At 35.0% G+C, this 19608-nt stretch overlaps 1 long non-coding RNA gene across 1 annotated transcript in view; it reads right to left on the bottom strand.

The window, feature by feature from the left end:
• The window catches only part of LOC138173907 (uncharacterized), a 49774-nt gene that overhangs the window by 7779 nt on the left and 22387 nt on the right, over positions 1–19608 (bottom strand). The gene's annotated exons all lie outside the window — the stretch shown is intronic.

Here is a 19608-nt window from a genome sequence, read left to right as displayed (position 1 = left end):
TCTGTGCTTGTTTGGCAGCAGCACTGATGCTGAGGCTGATGATATCACAAACTAAAAGACACATGGAGCTGGCACCATAGGCCAACACAAAAGAGAGAAGGGAAATCATATGGCTCCTTTCAATGTGCAAACACAAGCTCGCTCCTTTGCATGCTCATTCAACCCACACACTTCCACACAGACACACACACATACACACACACACACATACACACACACACATACACAAAGAGAAACAGCAACAATACCTTGTGCCTATAAATATTGCTTAGTATTATTGATGGTAACAGTTATCAATATTTTCTAGTTTACAAAGAAAAGTTAACATATTTTTATAAACCTCCTAGGTGACATGGTGCATACTTGTCATTGCTGTCAATAATGATTTTTAAACTCTCCCATTTATGTAGATGTGACGGTAGTAGTGATTGCTATGTTGTGGTGGTGATCAGCTATGTAGGTATATATCCATCTTCCCATCCCCTAACTTTATGTGGATCAATGAACTCCTTCCATCTCCTAGGAATAACTTTCCTTTCAGCTCTTTCCTTAAGCCATCCCCCTCTGAAAGAGTGGTTTCCTTTTTAAACTGAGCATAGGAATATGGAACATGCCCACCTCAATGCAAACACAGCCAGTATCTATCTAACTACTAATAATGACTTATTTTCCTAAAGAAGTCCTGCTAAATATGTTCTTTTTACTCTGTCAAGTTGTAAATTTGAATAACATGTCTCTCTTTGGCTCTGATCCCACAGTTAATAGTGATCCTCTGTTTTAAATATCTTTCTTTCCTCTGAGGCATTCCTAATTGCCCCCTCTCCTTGCTAGTGATGCAGGTAGTTAAAATTTTTTATTACATTGGAGTGGATACAAATAGAATATTTCAACACAAAATGGCTAAACAGATTTCTAAGAAGCAAAGATAAGGCCCTTTCATTCCACGGAGAAACTCCTTTCCTCTCAGTAGAGACAGAGGAAATGAAGGGGGGGGGGCGACTAAGAAATCTTGACCTTCTATCTAGAGCCTGAACAGATTTCAGCAACACACTATCTACATTGGTGATATCATGGCAATATTCCCTCTCCAACTATTGACTGTCTTGTTCTCATGTCCCATAAGTGTAAAAATGGAAAGGATCAGGCCAATAAATCAAAGAATCACATTTGCCAATCCTAAAAAACTCCCTACGGATTGAAGAGAACTTATGGAGATTTCTGCCTAAAAGAGACAAACAATGACAAGGAGAGAAAGATCATTAGAAACAGACAGGGAGTTGGAGACAGAGAAATATACAGAGATAGAGACACAGAGAAAGAGAGGCAGAGAAATCAATAAATAATTACTTGCTACTATAAAATTGAAGGTTTTAAAAACTTTATTCATTGGGGACGTGCTATATGCCTGAAATGTCTATGGATCAAGTATATGCAAAAGCATAATATGGTCTCTATCATCAAGGAACTTAGTTGGAAAGATAAAGCCTGTATTTAAAGCAATAAGATAATCAAAGAATCCCATGGATTCTCAGAAGAGACCTTAAGGGTCAAGTAGTCTAAGCCATGCCAAAATTAAGAATCATGTGTACATTTTAAATCAACCATCTTTCTTCCTTTATTGGAAGACTTTCATAATATAATAAACTCTAAGGCAGCACATTATATTTTCAGGCAATTCTACTCATGAGGAAATGTCTCCTTATTTTGAACCTAAATCCACCTTACTGTAACATCTACTCATTGATCTCCAGAAAAGTCGAATTCCTCTCCTGCATGAGAATCTTTCCAGAGATATAAACTCTGACGAGATAAAGTTGCTTTTTGTATGTCATGAATAGGAGACAACAGAATAGCTCAAGTGCTAACCCTCAAAATATTTTAACAAAATTCTAAAGAAACTCCTGAGTACCTCTGGCAGATTCTATATGGAGACTTTATAGGAAGAAGTTGTCAAGAAATAACAAAGAATGCTATCATGCAGGAGTTTACTTCCATGAAGGGGTTACCTACCACAGTGAGATGTCAAAGAATCATTCCACATTATGCCTACCACTAATCTCCTCCGCCCTAGTCAGGGAAGTGTAGCAGTGAACTCAGGAAGACCTGTATTCAAACCCTACTTCCTGAATTTAACAGCCATGTATACAAAGACACATTACTAAGCCACTCTGATTCTCAGTTACCTCATCTGTAGGATGGAAGGAAAAAATATTAGCGTAATATCTACCTGATAAGACTGTCTTAAAAATCAAAAGAAATATTGTTACTAATATGCTTCATGAGACTTAACATGTTATCTAAGTGTCCATTATTATGAGCATTTCCTATGTTCCTATGATTGATTCTCTAGTGGCATCCATCCAGACTCCTGATCATCCTGATTTCCCTTCTGTGAATGAGCTCCCATTTGTCAATATTTTTCCAAAAGTCTGATACCTTAAATAGAACACAGTACTCTAAACGTGGTATGGCTAGGACAGAGGAAAGCAGGACTGTTGCCATCTATGATTTTATTAATTCAATCTGAGATTGCATTTGAATTCCACTATTGATTCATATTGATTTTAGAATCCATTCAACCCTCCTATGGCTTTTTTAAAAGAATTATATTCTAGTTGGTCTAATCAATCCTATACATATGTAACTGATAATTTGAACACAAGAAAATAATGTTATGTTTATCTATTTTGAATTTTATTATAACTATATCCCACTATTTAAAGTCTCATGATTTTTAGTCATTCTGATTCACTTTTATTAGCTATTCTTCATTGCTTCACATTACTTGAGAATTTGATAAGGAATCCCATCTATGCTTTCATCCAAATAGGTCACTGACAACAATGATATTGCTGTTAAAATGTCAAATATTTACCTAAACAGTTAAGTATTTCACTGTGTGATGCCTACTCCATGTGAAGTCCTTAGAAATGAGTGCATCACCACAGAATCACTGAAAAATGAAAAGCCTTACCTAGAACATGGAATGAAGTAGGAGACTAAGTCAATTGAGGAAGCTGGACGGATGATGTGGTATATTTGGGAATAACAGAGTCCTCTTCAGGAAAGAGCTCTGTTAGGAGTAATAAGCAATGCTCCCCAGGTCCAACATATTTTTCAGGTTAGAAATAGTATCCCCTAGAGAAATATGGGATGGGAAATATGGCAAATAACATGATTCCAAAATGGAGATTCAAACATTCTCTCACCCCCAATGGAAATTTTTCTAGACATCACTGTATTCAAAAAATCAGATTATAAGCTTACTAGTTTGGAAATTGGGGAGAAATTTATATTAAGTTGCTCTGACAAATGTCTCATTTCTCAAATATATAGAAAATGGAGTCAAATTTATAAGAATATGAGTCATTTCCCAATTGATATATGTTCAAAGGATATGAATAGGCAGTTTTCAGAAGAAAAAAACAAAGCTAGCAATAGTCACATGAAAAAATGCTCTAAATGGCTATTGATTAGAGAAAGGAAAATGAAAACAAATCTGAAATACTATCTTACATGTATCAGAGTAGCTAATATGTAGAAAAATATGGACATGATGCACTCTTGGTAGAGTTGTAAACTGATCCAATCATTCTGGACAACATTTGCAACTATGCCCAAAGGGCTATAAAACTGTGCATACCAATCAACCCAGAAATACCACTACTAGGAATGTACACCAAAGAGATTAAAAAGGAAAAGGACCTATAGGTCAAAAATGTTTATGGGAGTTTTTTTTTTTTTTTTTGGTAGCAAAGAACTGAAATTCAAAGGGATGCACATCAATTGGGCAATGGCTGGGCAAATTGTACGATATAATTGTGATGGAATACTATTGTTCTATAAGAAATGATGATCATGATGCTTTCAAAGAAAGATGGGAAGACTTACTTGAATTGAGGCAAAGTGAAATGAGCAAGAGACCAGGAGAACATTGTACAAAGTAACAGCAATGTTATATTATGATCAACTGTGAATGACTTAGCTGTTCTCAGCAATAAAATGATCTAAGAGAATTCCAAAGAACTTATGATGAAAAATGCTATCCTCCAGAGAAAAAAAAAACATGTTCAAGTTTGAATGAAGATTGAAGCATACTTTTTTTTAAACTTTCTTTATTATACTTGGATTTTTTTGTCTACATTTTCTTTTGCAACATAACTAATATGGAAATGTTTTCCATGACTATACATTGTATAACCTATATCAAATAGCTTGCCTTCTCAATGATGGGGAAGAAGATGGAGAGCAAAAATATAAAATTCAGTTTATATAAAACCAGTCTTACTTTTTGCTTACATGTAGTTTGAGAAAAAGTAAATATATACATATGTGCATAAAAATGTAAATATATACATATATGTGCATATTAGATGTGTATACATACATAACAGAGACAGAGACAAAGAGACAGGCAATGGATAACAATATCAACTCACAAAATTTAACAACATATAAAAACAATATTAGTTTCTCCTGAGAGGAGAAAAGTAACAAAATAAAAAGGGTTGAAAGTATAGAGATAATAACAATATCTATAATTTATTTAGCATTCCCCCAAATAAGTTAAGGTATAACAATAATACATTTATCTTCATACTATACTAAAGGGAGAAACAAGATATGGTCATCCAACCTTTTGAGCAAGTATAACCTCTATGAAATCTTTCCCACAAGTTGTCATGTGGAATAGTCTGAAGCTCCAGGTTTTTTTTTTTTTTTCCAGATCTGTGGAGCTATACAAAGCTATTTATAAAGAGACAGAGTTAGAGGTGGAAGGGCCCTTAGATATCAGTGAATTGAACAACCTGCATTTTACAGATTATAAAACTGACAACAAAGTGTAACCAGAAGCCTGGGGAGGGAGGCTTGTTTTTCAGTAGATACTTTTTGATTGGCCAGTGGGTCCAAAAGGTTGTTACATTCTCTGAGCCTGGAGAAGGCTATATAAGCTCTGATGTGAGGCCTTGTTTTGGGGGCTCACTTTGAGAAGTGTTCTGTGATTTGATGAAATTCTGGGCTAGCCGTTGTCCTGAGCCCCCCGGCTTTGAAACCCAGATGTTGTTTGGTATGGATGTAATGGTTGCACAGTTTGGAAAGCTGTGTACTTGATCTGTTTCTGTCTTGATAATACTGTCTGTATATTCTGAAGTTGGGATGCTGAACTTTTTTCCCCTGAATGAGGTAAACGATACATATCTGACTGATTAAAGTAAGCTTGTTAACCCATTTTGAGTTGCTTTCCTTTAACAAAGCAGATCCAAGAATCTGTATGGGCAGCAAACCCTGAGGATGCGCTTGGGGTGCTTGCTGCTACACAAAGATAGAGCAAATTGCCAAGGTCGAAGATCACATGTCTGGAACTTGCACCCAGCTATCTTAATTCCTATAGATCCAATTCATTTTCTACTATATCATGCTGTTATTATTTTACTATATAACTTCCTGGAATGCAAGAGAGTTTTAGCATTCACCATGATAAGTGACTAGTTTAATCTAAGCCCTACTCCAAATCACGCTATGAGATATAACCTTGAATTCTTTTATCAGTCAACAAGCATTTAGTAAGTGCTTACTATATTTTAGGTATTGTGCTAGGCACTGGGGATGCCAAGACAAAAATAATGTAGTACCTGACCTTAAGGAGCTCACATTCTATTTTTTTTGGAAGAATTTTTTTTTTTTTGCTTTTTGGAGAGGGGAGGGCAGGGCACTTGGGGTTAAGTGACTTGCCTAAGGTCACACGGCTAGTAAGTGTTAAGTGTCTGAGGTCGGATTTGAACTTAGGTCCTCCTGACTCCAGGGTTGGTGCTCTATTCACTGTGCCACCTAGCCCACGCCCATTCTATTTTAAATATAATTAAGATAGAACACTATTTTTGTCAAGTCTTACCAAGTTGGAAAATTTTGGATTATGAAGATTGTGGTGTTTTTTCACTCTCTTGTGCAAGGACCATCATATCTAACTGCAAAAAGGTTTTATTACCAGAAGGTTTATAAGATATAATTATTATAATGAATAAATCATTTATATATAATAATAAATTAATATTATTATACATTAATATATCATATAAATAATGTAATAAAAATTAAATTAAAAATAAAAACTATTATTTTTAGGCATGAAATGATTGTCTACTAAGGAATGGAAGGACCACAATCTGCACTGATGGGAGGAGCAATAGGGATGGAATCATAAATCTTTGAACAATAAATCTAACGCCAGATTGAGTTAACTGTGAAAAATCATAATATTCTCAAGAAAAGGAATGAAGCAATACAAATAAATTGCTCATCTGCCTTAATATATTGCCTTATCATTAATGCCAAAAGAGTTGTCAGCAGGTATTTGGTCTCCAGCATCTTTTATATAGTCACATATTTATTTTTCCATTTAATTTATTTGCATTGTACATCAGTGAGGGTACTTGAATGGATTTGGCTTTTAGTAAGTGACCAAATAAAGGAAATTCCCTTCAGGGGGAGGAAGGAAAACTTTTTTTATTATTTATTTATGAAGAAACTTAAGCCCAAGTATGGAAATGACCTGTGCATTGTCATAAAATGAGTTTATAGCAGAGAGAACACTAGAGCTCAAGCCTCCTCACTCCTAATTCAGCCTTTTTAACTGTTGTAACCCAAATACCTAAAACAAAGTTACTAGCCATAATACATTGCTCAGAAATATTTTCAAGAACTTAGACATGAGAGTCAGAAGACCTGGGTTTGTGTCCTTGCTCTACTCCTGCTATCCTGTGAAATCCTGCGTAACTCATTATCTTCTGTGAACTTTCATTACCTCATTAGAAAATGAGGGACTAGAAGATTTCTAAGATCCTTTATAGTGCTAATTTTATTACTTGTATAAACTAATTTTAGTTACCTATTGTTTATTGATAAAATAATTTTCAGCATTAACCTGTTGGATGGGTTCATGCACACACTCCGTGTTTAGTCACTAAAAATGCTGGAAAAAAACAAAGTATAACAGATGCCGCTTCATAGCCCCCCAACAAATTCCACACAAACTTAAAAGTCAGGAGAATGAAGGAGAAACAGAATAAAACTGAAAGAGAGGAAAAAAAAAGAAATGCCTAATGATTTGTCTCACCATTCATGCTTCCCACAAACATTTCCTGACCAGCTTATACCATCAAAGTATATTATTCATTTTCCAAATACATTATTGAACAGTGTACTTATGAGAGAGTGAGGGAAAGCAAGCAAAGTCTAAATGCCTGGCAATGCTTTATTTGAAATTGTAAGCAAATTTAGTTCTTGGAAAAGTTGCCAGATGGCTAACCCCAGAGACTGAGATCTTCAGCTTCTTCACAAAACAGGAAGCAGCAGTGAAAGCTATTCACAAATGGTGTTTCCTCTGTGCCCATATAGGAGTATACAGTGTTATGGGGGAAAGCAGCTGATCTTCAAAACTGATAAAATTTGGAGTTTCATGGGAGAACATTTTGAATAAGAATATTAACATTGATTGTTTATTGTGTGGATTGTAAGTAACCAGGTTATACAAGTCATAGTTGATAATGGTTGATGTCACAAATATATAGAATTTGATGTGGCCCATTACCTCATACCTGCTCTGAGTCCTCACAGACTAGAGCTCAAAATTTGTGATTTCTTTTATCTCTCAGGTTAAAAAATTGGAAATATCTCAATTTCTAAAGTTTGGATATTCAATTACTCACATTATTGCCAAAACCCAAAACTCCCCTTCATTTACTTTATGGTCTAGCAAAATTAATTATTTTGTTATTTCTTACATATAACTCCCCTGAATTGGAGCCTAGACACTCTGTGAAATGTAATCCCATTTCCCACCTCAAGTTCAAAGATTACATGAAATTATTATAGCTCCATATGCTTAGGCTTTCAAAACTTGAAGGTACCTCAGAGGTCATCTAATCCAGCCCCTATCTGAAACAAAAATCTTCTCTAAAACTTCCCTGACAGGTGGTTAACAGTAGTTTAAATCACTATTGACAAGGAGTATTTGAAAGCAGAGGGTCACAGCATTCACTGATTGCAGTCTTAGGTGGCGGTCCTGGGGTGAGGAGGAACACTGGCATGGCAGAGCTTGTGGTGGCTGTGAAGAGGGAACCCTCCTCGCAGTGCCAAGGAATTTTTCAAATCTCTTTATTAACTATTTCAACTTCATAGTACTTTTTTGGATAAATGCAGCTAATTTCCTCAAATCTTTGCTAAAGAAAACCTAAATCACATTCTGCATTGCCCTCTTGTTTTTTCTTTATATATCACATCTTCCTTGTGAATCTGTGAGTTCTGTGATGTTAGAGTCCCTATTATTTTCTCCCACAGGGCTCAACCTATCTTGTATTACAGGCGTGCCTTGACTAATATTGTTAATCATTTCTTCAAAAATGTGTTAGGCGGGAGTCAAGATGGTGGATTAAAGCAGAAACGTGCTTGAGTTCTTCCCCCTAACACCTCCAAATACCTGTAAACAATGACTAAACAAATTTTAGAGCTACAGAACCCACAAAATGAGAAAGTGAAATATACTTCTGGCTGAAGATAGCCTGGCAGGTCAACAGGAAGGGTCTAATACACTAGGCTGGGAGTGAAGCATGTTTCTGAGGACTGAATCACTGGCAGCTGTAGCAGATCCCAGACTTCTCAATCCACAGATGCTGAAGACAAAGGAGGTCATTGGAGAAACACTCTATTGGACCTGGGTGAGAGAAGAGCACGAGAGCAGTCTGGCCCCATCCCTAGGGTGGTAGAGGTGGTGTTAGAGCAGTAGCAGCTGCTTCCTGAGCTCCAGACCCACAGATGGTGTGGGGATCATGGGTTTGACTGTGGGGCAACTGCAAGGATCTCTTTCTGCTATGGAGGCAGGATTCTCTTGCTTTGCTCTGCTTGGATCTGGATTGCAGTCCTGGTTGGTCTTCCTAGGGTGAGAAGGAGAACTGGCATGGAAGAGCTTGTGGCAACTGTGGAGACAGAGCCCTCCGCACAGTTAGTTCCAAGGCAGAAAAGAGTGCTTGTGGTCACTCATAGACCAGACCACAAGCCAAGAGAGGATTTAAACATCATCTCTCCTTTGATCATATCACCTTAAAAGAACGGAAAGTTTACAGGTACCTAGAAGTACCTCTGACTAATACAAATGGCAAAAGAGGTCCAAAAAGGCAATGAGGAGAAGAATGCCTTGAAAAGCAAGATTGCCCAAATGGAATAGGAGGTCCAAAAGCTCACTGAAGAAAGTAATTCCTTCAAAATTAGAACAGAGCAAATGAAGTTCATGACTTTGTGAGCAATCAAGATATTATCAAACAGAAGCAAAAGAATGAAAAAATAGAAGACAATGTGAAATATCTTATTGGAAAAACCATCGACCTGGAAAAGAGATGCAGGAGAGATGATTTAAAAATTATTGGACTACCTGAAAGCCATAATTAAAAAAAAGAGCCTAGAAATCATCTTTCAAGAAATTATCAATGAAAGCTTCCCTGATATTCTAGAACCAGAGGGTAAAATAGAAATAGAAAGAACCCATGGATCACCTCTTAAGAAAGATCACAAAAACAAAATTCCTAGTAATATTGTAGTCAAATTCCAGAGTTCCCGACTCCAGAAGAAAATAGTAGAATCAGTCAGAAAGTAACAATTTGAGTATTGTGGAAATACAAACAGGATAACACAAGATCTAGCAGCTTCTACATTAAGTGATCAAAATGGTTTGGAATATAACATTCCAGAGGTCAAAGAAACTACGATTAAAACCAAGAATCATCTACCTGGCAAAACTGAGCATAATACTTCAAGGGAAAAATGAATACTCACTGCAATAGAGAATGTTCAAGCATTCTTGATGAAAAGACAAGAGCTGAACAGTATTTTTGACTTTCAAATACCAGAAGCCAGAGAAGCAAGAAAAGGAAAAAAGGAAAGAGAAATCATAAGGGACTTATTAAAGTTGAACAGTTTACATTCCTACATGGAAAGACAATATTTGTATCTCATGAAACTTTTCCCAGGATAGATAGTTGAAGGAAATGTATACATACATACATACATACATATGTGTGTGTCTGTACCTGTGTCTGCTTCTGTGTGTGTCTGTGTGTGTGTATGTATAGACAGAGGACACAGGGAAAGCTGAATATGAAGGGATGGTATCTAAAAATTAAAATTAAGGAATAAGAGAGGAATATATTAGAAGGAAAAATGGAAAGATGGAATAGGGTAAATTATCTCACATAAAAGAGGTGAGAGAAAGCTGTTACAATGGAGAGGAAGAGCATACATAAAAGGGAATGAGTCAACCTTACTCTCACTGGATTTGTGTTAAGGAGGGAATAACATACACACTCAATTGGATATCTTTCCCTACAGGAAAGTAGGGGAGAAGGAGATAAGGGGGAGAGTGAAACAAGGAAGGACACATAGGGGGAGGGAATAGTCAGAAACAAACAGGGACATGGTGAAAGGAGGAAAAAGAATAAATGGGGGGTGGCATAGAATGGAGGGAAATAAAGTTAGTCTTTCACAATATGACTACTATGGAAACATTTTGCATAACCTCACATGTATAAACTATATTGATTTATTTATCTTCTCAATGGAAGTGGGTAAGGATGAAAGAAGGGAGAGAAACTGGAACTCAGAGTTTTAAAAAGTTGTTAAAAGTTGTTTTTACATGGCACCAGGAAATAAGATATACAGGCAATGGGGTAAAGAAATCTTATCCTGCCTAAAAGAAAGTAAAGGAGAATGGGGTAAAAGGGGCAGAATAAGGAAGATACAAGGGAGGGCAGACTAGTGGAAGGAATATTCAGTAAGCATGCCATCTTGGGGTGAAAGTAAGGGAGAGATGGGGAGAAAATTTGCATAACAAAATCTTTTGGAAATGAATGCTGAAAACTGAAAATAAATACATAAATTCTGGGAGAAAAAAAGCATATTAGACCTTACAGGATAGGTAATTTCTATAGAAATTGGGTTAAGAAGAGGCAACTCACCAATCATTTTGAGGATTTATAACTTTACAACAGACTTAGGTTAAATTAACTGAAATGTTATTATGAAATTCTTACATGTTGTAGGAACATAAAATTTGCTGATTTGTATGGATGTTAAATAGGATCGATTGAGAGTCATTTTAAGTGGGGTATCCTTATATATTTATTTGTGTAAACATTTTCCACTTACATGAAAGTATAATCTGTTTGAGGACAGGAATGTGTTATTCATGTCTTTATCCCCTGTAGTTACTGTAATTAATAAAACCTTTGAATTCATCAATGTGAGTAGTTTTCCCCAATCATGAGCCATCCATATCATCTCCTCCTTTGCAATTTTAATCTAATGATTGAGGAAACTACTCCCATTAATCCATTGTAGAGGACCTATCAAATATGATAGAGCCCTTCTGGGTCTTTTAAACATGCTTTGGCTTACAAATGCTATGTTGAATCTTTCATGCTACTTTATAATACAAGCATTTCTCTTTGAGTTATCTCCTTTGTCCACTAAACAGCTTCTCCAAAATACTGTTATAATGTGGAGGTGACCAAGTGTCCTAAAAAGCAGTGCCAGAAGATCACAACTTCTGGCAGGTAACATCAGTCTTGAAAGTTGCAAGTAATGATTCAGAAATAGATTGTTTTTCTATTGTCCAAGTACAAGACAAGGCAGAGAAATTTTTCATCTGAAGGTTGACCACCAGATGTTTTCAAAGTAACTCATGAAATCACATGTTATTTTTTTTTAAGTCTTCTAAACTACTCACAAAACCATTTACCAGGGTTTGAATCTATTTCACTGGGTGGATAACCAGTTATCTTATTATGGATATATGAAGGAAGTATTTCACATTTTTACTGAACTCTGAATTGCTTGAGGCCACAGTCCAGGTCTTATTCATTTTCATACCCCTAAGGCCCAGAAGATAGTCTTACATATAGTAGGATTCCAAGAAAGGTTTTTTTTTTTAATTGCTAATGTACAAAAGCAACAAAAATACGTTTTTATGCCTTTTTATATCTTAATTAATAATAAGATGCTTTAAATGTGAACAAATGAGGGGATTTCAAAGTCACAAATTCTTATTTTTCCCCTTTCCTGGGCTGTAAGTAGAAAAAAAAAGAGCAGCTAGACTTTATAAGAGAAATTTATAAGCATTTCCCACTTGGTACAGTTTTCAAAGCTGCTTAATTAAGGCCAAGCCAATACAATATCACGCACCAATCTGGTATTTATTAACCAAGCTAGTCATGATTTTTAACTGATTATTGCTCAGAGGATCCTCCCCTCATTAATATAAATGAATTAGGAGGAATTGTGCCAAATATTTCAAATGGGAATTAACATGAGACTGCAAGGTATAATTAGTTGAAAATGCTAAATACATCAAAGTATTAATCTGTGCACATATGGTAAAACCGAGAAAACGTGAGGCAGAGAAACATATATATGAATTGAATCTATCCTTATTGATATTAAATTCGAGAGACACTTTGACATCTATAGCCTGACTTGTCCAGTTCAAAGGGCCTTTATGATTCCAATTTCTAGTTATTATGTAAATACGATATAGTGAAGTTAGCCCAACAAGTAAACCAGGTTGCCTCTGTATCCCTTAAGGATCAGATTGACAAACCAGCAATATTAGCAAAATAGTTCCATTGGTTGGTGAAGTATAATAGCCTTTTGGCTTAGTCATTTCAAATAAAATGAGCCACAACAAGTAGAAAGAATATTCAACTAGTAATCAAAAGGTCTGACATTGTTCTGATTGTCAAAATTTTTGCTACACGACATTGGATGAGTCATTTTGATTCAGCATCCTCATCTGCAAAATGGAGATATTATTCCATGACCTTACTATCCCTTAACCTTATTGTGAAGATCCAATTAGAGTGAAAATAAAAAGGACTTTATTTACTCTATGGTGCAATGTATATGAAAGCTGCAAAGATCTTTTTAATTGAATCAGTGGCCCATGATTTATCTATATCTTCATACCTGGTGAATACAGTACAACTGAAGCACACATGTAAGGTTATTATCTTTATCTGTTAAACTAGTTTGGAGTTTTCTGTAATCACAAGAATTATAGTCAGATTTGGAATAGACCTTTTAACATCATCTAGTCCAACTGCTAAAACAAAATGCAAATCTTCTCCATCAACATCTCCAAAGAGGCATCAATTTAAAACTTCCTTTAAAGGGAATGTGACTACCCAATTGAAAGCAATTGTTATTTTTTTAACTGAGACTTGATTTTTAAATCATGTTTATTTTTTAATATATCCCTTCTCCAATTGACCCAGAGAGTCATCATGTTTAAACTGAAAACTTTTTGTATTGTTTTAATTTTTTCTTATTAGATGTTTTTTTTTTTTTTTTTAGTTCAGAAGTCTGATTTCCATGCAGTAGCTAACTCCTTTTCTTTTACATATTTTTAAAAATTATTTACTTTTAACATTCTTTTCTTTTAAAATTTTGCATTCTAAATTTTTACCTTCCCTATGACCTTATCCCCCACCCAATGAGGTGAGTAATATATCAATTATACATGTAAAATCATGTAAAATATATTTTTAAAAGAAGCAAAAAGTGAGAAAATTAAACTTCCATTTTCACTCAAGAGTTCATCAATTCTGTCATTTTTTCCCAGATGAGTCCTTTGAAATAATCTTGTTATCACTGTAATTAATGATTAGAATAGCCATATCTTTCACACTTGATCAACATTGAAACATTGTTGCTAATGTGCACAAGATTCTTCTGCTTCTCAATCCACTTTGCATCAGTTCATATAAACTTTGCCATGTTTTTTTTTCTGAAACCAATTCCCTTATACTTTCCCAAAGCACAATAGTACTATATCACAATCAAATGTCAAAGCTTGTTCATCCCTTTCCATATTGATGATCATCAACTCAACTTCCAAGATTTTGCCAACACAGAAAGAGCTGTTATAAATATTTTTGTACATGTAGGTTGTTTTCCTTTTTCTCTGATCTCTTCAGATTTATCTTTCAGATAAAGCCCTAGTAGCTGTATTGCTAGGTGAAAGGGTATGCACAGTTTTATAGCCCTGTGGACCTAGTTCCAAATTGTTCTCCAGAGTTGTTGGACCAGTTCACTACTCCACATTATATTAGTTTACTTATTTTATCCTCATCTTCCCCAGGATTTGTCATTTTTGATAGGTGTGATTTGGTACAGCAAAATTGTTTAAATTTGCATTTCTCTAATTAATAGTGATTTAGAGCATTTTTAAAATATGGCTAGAGATAGCTTTTATTTCTCCTTCTGAATACTATCTGTTTATATTCTTTAATCATTTATCAGTTGGGAAATTGCTCTTATTCATTTGACTCAGTTGTATATTCATTATATATTTGAGAAATGAGGACTTTATCAAGAAATTTGCTGTAAAAAGTTTGTTTTCATTGTCTATGTCACTTTTAACAAAATAGAGTCTCCTTGATTATCCTTTTTATTTAGGTGTATTTTTGCTTTTGTTTTGTCTGAGATCATGATTACCACTCCTGACTTTTTTTTTCAACTTCAGCTCAAGTTATATTTCTATATAGAAGTGAAAGACTGTGTAATCCTCCCTTTGAAGAAATTTCATTGACAAAGAGGTTCAAGCATTGTCTGTCACTTCTTACTTCCCCTTTCCAAAAAAAGCTTTTTGTTAAGCACCTCATTTTTGTGAGAAAAATTTCCCCTTCTAACTCTCCTTTCTTTGTCCTCTTTCTCATTCAATTTGTTTTAGATAATTCTAGCATTCTGGCATGATTGATTCACATCTATGTTCTCTGTCTATGTAAACTTCTTTTAACTACCCAAATAATGATAAAAGAATGTGAACAGTATAAATGTATTGAGATGTTTTTAATTTCTATTTCATGTTTACCTAGCTTTTCTTAAATCTTGAATTTAAATGTCAAATTTTCTGTTCAGCTCTATTCTTTTTATCAGGAATGCTGATAATTTGATAACTTCATGAAATAGGATGTCTAGATTCTCTTTTTTCTCATAGTTTTCAGGTTGTGCAATAATTTAACAATTATCTCTCCTGGAACTATTTTCAGGTCAGTTGTTTTTTCCAATGATATATTTCATATTTTTTTCCTAACTTTTTTACCCCCTTCATTTTATTTAATTTTATCGCTTCTATGCGTTTCATGGAATCATTAGTTTCAAATTGCCCAAAGGAGTTCTTTCCTTCAGTGAATTTTTGTGCTTCTTATGATTAGACCAATTGTTTCTTAAGGTGTTATTTTATTTTTAAATTTTTTAAAATTTAAATTAATTAACTTTTAGTTTTCAAAATTCATTTCCATAAGATTTTGAGTATCAAATTTTGTCCCCATCTGTCCTGTCCCCTCCACCTCAAGATGGCATACATTCTGATTACACCTTCTCTCAGTTTCCTCCCTTTTATCACTGCCCTTTATCTCCTTCCCCCTTACTTTCTTTTAGGGCAAGATAGACTTCTATACCCCATTGACTGTATATTTAATTTCCCAATTGCATGTAAAAACAAATTTAACATTTTTTTTTAAACTCTAAGATTCAAATTCTCTCCCTCCTTCCCTCCCCACCCACCCTCATTGAGAAAGTAAGCAATTCAATATAGGTTATACATGTGTTGTTATTCAAAACATTTCCATAGTAGTCATATTGTGAAAGACTAACTATATTTCTTCCATTGTCTCCCACTCCAACATTTATTCTCTTTTCTCCTTTGAACTTGTTCCTTTGCAAAAGTGTTTGCTTCTAACTACTACCCCTTCCCCCAATCTGCCCTCCATTTTAGCATTCCCCCCCATTTTATTCCCCCTTACTTACCTGTAGAGTAAAATACCAAATTGAGTGTGTATGTTATTTCCTCCTTAAACCAAATTCAATGAGACTAAGGTTCACTCATTCCCTTTTACCTCTCTGCTTTTCCTCTTCATTGTAACAGTTTTCTCTTGCCTCTCTTATATAAGATAATTTACCCCATTCCATCTCTCCCTTTCTCCTTCTCTCAATATTAAAGAGTCACTTTCTTTAGCATTTTTGGTGCCTCTTTTACCAAGCTGTTAATTCTCTTTTCATAATTTTCTTGTCTCAGTCTCATTTCTTTTCCCAAATTTCCTCTAGAATTCTTCTATCATTGTTTTCTAGGAATTCTTGTTGGGCTTGGGTCCAGTTAGCATTTTTTGAGGCGATGTTTATAGCTGTTTCACATCATTGCCTTCTTTTGAGTTTATGGCAGGCCTTGCCTCCCACCATAGTACCTTTTGTAGCCAAATTCTTTTTGGGTGTTATTTTCTCATTTTCTGAGTCTATTTCTTGAGTTTGGACTTTATGTTAAAGTTTGATTCTACTCAACTTAGGGGGTGGGGATATACTTTCCCAACCTTTAGGCTTTTTCATAATGCTTTTTTTATGATTAATACTGGGGCCCATAAGTTTTCAGTGCTTTCAAGTTCCTATGATCTGGGAAAGGTGTGGTCACTGCTCTTCTGTCCTGTTCTCTGATCTTTACTCCACAAGGGCTTCTGGTCATTTGCAGACACAAGTGTTAGTGCTTTCTTTTTTCCTTGGAACTGCAAGCATGGCCCCAACTCTCCTATGACTAATCCCCAGTACTCCTCTTTATCTCTGTCACCCAAACTTTGTATGGGCAATTGAGTTGCCAGTCAATGCCAGCTCTAGACAGCAAAAGCTCTCTTGTGATCTCTTTTTGACCAACTATCTTACCAACCCCACTCCACCCCCACTCTTGCTACTGTCTCTGGACTGAGAGCTTCGGAAGCTGCTACTACTACTATAGCTGCTGTTACTGCCACCTTGTGTGTGGGTAAAAGAGAGGTTTCCATCTTTGTGTCATAAATTTCTCTTGTCATTTCCTTAGGTCAAAAATGTGTCTTACCCTGACCTTTTGTTGGTTCTGTCACTGCAAAATTTGATTGGAAGCATTATTTTAGAGTTATTTTGAGGGGGCTATTGAGAGAGTTCAGCTGGATTATGTCTAATCTTTCTTGCCCCCCCCTGCCCTTTGTAACAAAGCTAACTCAGAGATATTCCTTATAATAAAGTTTTAAAAAGAAAGAAAGAATAAGTAGTTCAGAAAAATGATCAGCACTCAACCACATCTGACATAGTATGAAATATTCTGCATCCACACTCTGTCACTCTCCCTTATATCTGTTATCAAAGAAAGGAATTCATTTTGTCAGTTCCTCTTTATGGCCAAACTTGGTCACAGTAATTATGTAACATTAAACCTCATTGTTGTTGTTGTTGTTTTCATTTATATTGTGATAGTTACTATTTTCATGACTTGTTTTCTAAGCATCAGTTAATATCTCCCCATACTTTTCTAAATTCTTCACTATGTCAAAACACTAATAATCCATTTTTAACACAATGAATTATACTTTATCTTGTTCCTCCCCAATCTAGGGGAATTTCTTTTAGGATACTCATTATCCTTAAAGTTGATATTGAACACTTGTAATTGTTTTCTTTTTTTTCTCTTTATCATTAATAATACTGCCATTTCCATTTTATGTTCTCCTGCTTTCATTCTTTTAATGCTTTTTTCCTCTCTTATTTTCCTATAATGTGCCTTCCTTTCTCCTTGCTATTACAATGTAACCATGTAGAATAGTAGAAGGTTCTTGACTGTTTGACAAAAACTGCTGGGAAAACTGGAAAATAGTATGGCAGTAATGGGGCACAGATCGATGTATGACCCCATATACCAGAATAAAGTTCAAATTGGTATAGCATCTGGGTAAAAAGGCTGTTACTATTAACAAAGTAAGGGAGCAAGGAATAGTATATCTGTCAGATTTATGGAGAATGGAGGAATTTTTGACTAAACAAGAGATAGAGAACATTATGAAATGCAAAATGAATCATTTTGATTAAGTTAAATTGTTTTTGCACAAACAAAATCAATGCTAGAAAGGTTAGGAGGAAAGTAGAAAATTGGGAAGGAATTTTTACAATTAGAGTCTCCGATAAAGGTCTCATTTCTAAAATATATAGATAAATGAGTCAAATTTACAAGAATAAAATTCATTCCCCAATTGAAAATGGTCAAAGAAATGAAGAGGAATTTTTCAGAGGAAGAAATCTATAGTCATATGAAAAAAAATATTCTAAGTGAACATTGATTAGAAAGATGCAAATCAAAACAACTCTGAGATACCATATCACACCTATCAGATTGGCTCACATGACAAAACAGGAAAATGATAAATGTTGGAGAAGATGTGGAAAAGTTGGAACACTAATTCATTTTTAGTGGAGTTGTGAGCTGATCCAACCATTCTGGAGAGCAATTAGGAACTATGCCCAAAGGGCTATCAATAAGTGCATACCCTTTGACCCAGCATAGGGCCATACCCCAAAGAGACCATAAAAATGGAAAAAGGACCCACATGTACAAAAATATTTATAGTAGCTCTTTTTTTTTGTGGCGGCCAAGAACTGGAAATTGAGGGGATGCCCATCAATTGGGGAATGACTAAACAAGATGTGATATATTAATATAATGGAATGCTATTGTGCTATATGAAATGATGAACAGGTGGACTTCAAAGAAACCTGGAAAGACTTTTATGAACTAATGCTGAGTGATGGTAGCAGAACCAGGAGGACATTATACACAGTAACACTCACAGTTTGTGAGTACTTATTTTGATAGAATTAGCCCTTCTCAGCAATACAAGGACATACAATTCCCAAGGACATATGATGGAAAATGCCAGTCACATCTAGAGAAAGGACTATAGAGTTGGAATGCAGAGCAAAGCAGACTATGTTCTTTTATTTTTTTTTCCTTTCTCATGGTTTTTCCCATTCGTTATAATTTTTTTATGCAACACGACTAATTTGAAAATGCATTTAATAGGAATGTATGTGTAGAGCACATATCATAATGCAAGCCGTCTTTGGGAGGGAGAGGGAAAGGATGTGGAGAAAATTTAAAACTTATGGAAGCAAATGTTGAAAACTAAAAATAAATAATTTAATTTAAAAATTCAAAATAAAAAAAAATAGAAGAAGTTTCTAAAAAATCTGAGCCATAGAATAGAATGTCACAATTTAGGAATCATCTAAGCCAAATTTTCTTTTTTGAAAGGAGAAAATATACTAAAATAGGGGACACGAGTTAGCATACATGTGGACCCAGTGCTAGAAGTCTCCTGACTCCCAAACTAGTGTTCTTTCTACTGAAATATGTAATCTACCTCCTTGGGGTTCTTGATGAAAAGGGGGCCTAGGACAGAGATGGCCAAAGAAAAATAGGTCTATGGATCTTCAAACATCATTTCTAACTTTCCCTAGGACATCCCTTGGGCATACAGCCAGCATCATTAAATATGTTCACAACTGAGCTTTATGTTTTCCTTTACATCCTTCCAACCTTTTTTTTCCCCCAAAGTTACCTTTTTTCCCCCAAGTTTACAAGTTACCTTTTTTTCCCTACTTTTGGTACCAAGGGATCTTTTTTTTTTTTTTTTTTGCCTTTTGGCTTTCCCCACTTCTGATATCCAAACTATTACTAAATGCTAATAACTTTAGCACAAACATTTCTCTCAT

This window comes from Petaurus breviceps, unplaced genomic scaffold (assembly GCF_028583685.1).
Source record: "Petaurus breviceps papuanus isolate PSGF00001 unplaced genomic scaffold, PetGlider_PUasm1.0 67, whole genome shotgun sequence".
In the NCBI taxonomy this organism is placed as follows: domain Eukaryota; kingdom Metazoa; phylum Chordata; class Mammalia; order Diprotodontia; family Petauridae; genus Petaurus; species Petaurus breviceps.
The sequence above is the reverse complement of the archived record's forward strand: the minus strand, read 5'-3'. Positions and strand labels throughout refer to the sequence as shown.